Genomic DNA, 2,086 nt, shown 5'->3' on the forward strand with positions numbered 1-2,086 from the left:
GCAGTGATTCACCTGTTCAGGGAGCACCCCCTCAGCGTCTCCTCAGAGGCTTCAAGAAACAGCAGGAACACACAGGGTTCCTTTTGGGCAATGACAGGCTCCAGGAGAGGTAGGGGTCTGAGTGAACCACAAGCCCTTGCATCAGCCAGGGGTCAGAGGAAACCAATGCTTCTGCTCTCCAAGGCCAGGTCTGAATTCTCACCGACAAGAATTCGTTACAGAGACAGCCTCAGGGTGCCTCATCCAGGCCAGCCAGGCTCTGTTTCGAGGGCTGGGGGGCAGGCCCCTCCTCAGACCTGCAGTCTGGGATCCCAGCCACCTGCCCACCCCAGCTCCCTGTGGCTGGAGGGGTCACAGTTTCCTGTAAGGCCCTCCTGGCCTTGGTTAGGTGGGGCCGGCGTCTCTGGTGGGTCGTGGACAGAGCAGAGCCCCCGAGGGCCCTCTGACCACCGCAGCGGACGCCCTCCCTCACGGCAGGGGCTCCCTTGCCCCCCCCCCCNGCCGTCTCGGCCTTCAGAGAGCACCCAGCAGGTGCCGGGACAGGGAGGGCAAGGCCCCCAGTCCCCACCAACAGTGGGGTAAAGGTGGTGCCTGCAGAGGAGAGAATGACGGAGAGCGGGGCTTTGAAGGATGAATAGAAGTCTGGCTGACGGTGGCTACTCCCTGTGAGGGGCTGGCAGCAGGAGCGCCCCGGACAGCTTTGGTCTCCCAGGGAGCCTTCCAGAAAGCAGAGCAGGAAGGTGTCAGGGCTTCAGAGGGCCTTGGTCTGACCCTCCTTCTAGTGCCACTGGTGACCCTTGAGGTGAGGTGCTCACTCCCTCGTCAAGGAGCTGCTGTCCTTGGGGAGCAGCCTCTAAACACCCCCTGCGGGCCCCCGGGCCAGGGCTTGGCATGCTCGGTGTGGGGCCACGGCGCGGAGACGGCGGAGCAGCTGGGACGTCCTCCCACGAGGCAGAGCCACGCTTGGGGCCCAGCCACTGACAAGGGAAGGGACTCAGAGAGGGACACCTGGCACCCCCAGCCCTCTCTGGGCCTGAGCCGAGGACGCTGTGCTCAGAGGCCACTCAGGTGGGGCTGCGCCCGAGGTCCAGGCTCCTGTGGAGGGCGGGTCAGAGGGAGGAGGCTTCTGGAGCAGAGGGAGGAGGCTTCTGGAGCAGCGCCCACAGAGGGGGGCGGCGGGAAACAGCTGGGGAGAGCCAGGCAGAGGGCGGGGCCTACGGGAGGGAACGGGGGAGGAGGTTTGCTTCTAAGAGATTCTGGAAGGACAGAGTGGCTGGCAGAACGGGAGGGGCCGGAGGAGGCTGGAGAGAGGAGGCAGAGGTAGAGGCAGAGGGCCGGGGGGTGTCAGGCGGGGGACAAGGAGGCCAGGGAGGTCTCCCCCCCACAGCGGCACAGTGGGGCGCGGGCTGGGAGCAGGGTCTGGAACTGGGACTCCATGTCCGAGACCCCTGGGGACCTGGGCCCAGCAGCTGGTTCTGTTTCTTAAGGGTCTTGGTACCCAGGAATAGGGTCCCCAGAAAACAAATCAGCACACGCGGAACCCAAAAGCGACATAGGAGGCCACCTTGCAGGACACTCGGGGCCGAGCGTGAGGTGCCGGGAAGCAGAGGCGAGGGAAGCGCCATCTGAAACCCCAGGCAACACACGACGTCAGGGAAGGAAGGAACTGTAATCACAGGCCCCACCCTGGGGGCTGAGAATTAAATCCACGGAGGGCGGAGGCCTCTGGGGACACACAGGCGGTGGTGGCTCCAGGTGGGGGGTGACACTGCCTGAGGCCCAGGGGCGGGGCGCAGGTGGGCCTGCCCTGTGGTAGTTACGGAAGCCACGGGGACCCTCGTGGGGCGGGTGAGCAGGCTCCAGCCGGGGCTGGGGGGCCATCGGGAGGCCTGGGGTGAAGGGTGCAGCCCCAGTGTGGGGTCCCGTGGACGGTGGACTTGGGCGCAGAGTAACGGGTGGGACAGGCCGGCAGCCGAGGAGGGTCTGGCAGTGACGTGTGTTCTGGCTTCAGCTCCCGGCTCAGGCCAGGGAGGCCCGCGGGCGGCCCTGGCGCTGTCCGGTCATCTGGGTAGGGTGGCTTTGGCGC

This window comes from Crocuta crocuta, unplaced genomic scaffold, assembly GCF_008692635.1.
Source record: "Crocuta crocuta isolate KB4526 unplaced genomic scaffold, BGI_CrCroc_1.0 scaffold119, whole genome shotgun sequence".
NCBI lineage: Eukaryota > Metazoa > Chordata > Mammalia > Carnivora > Hyaenidae > Crocuta > Crocuta crocuta.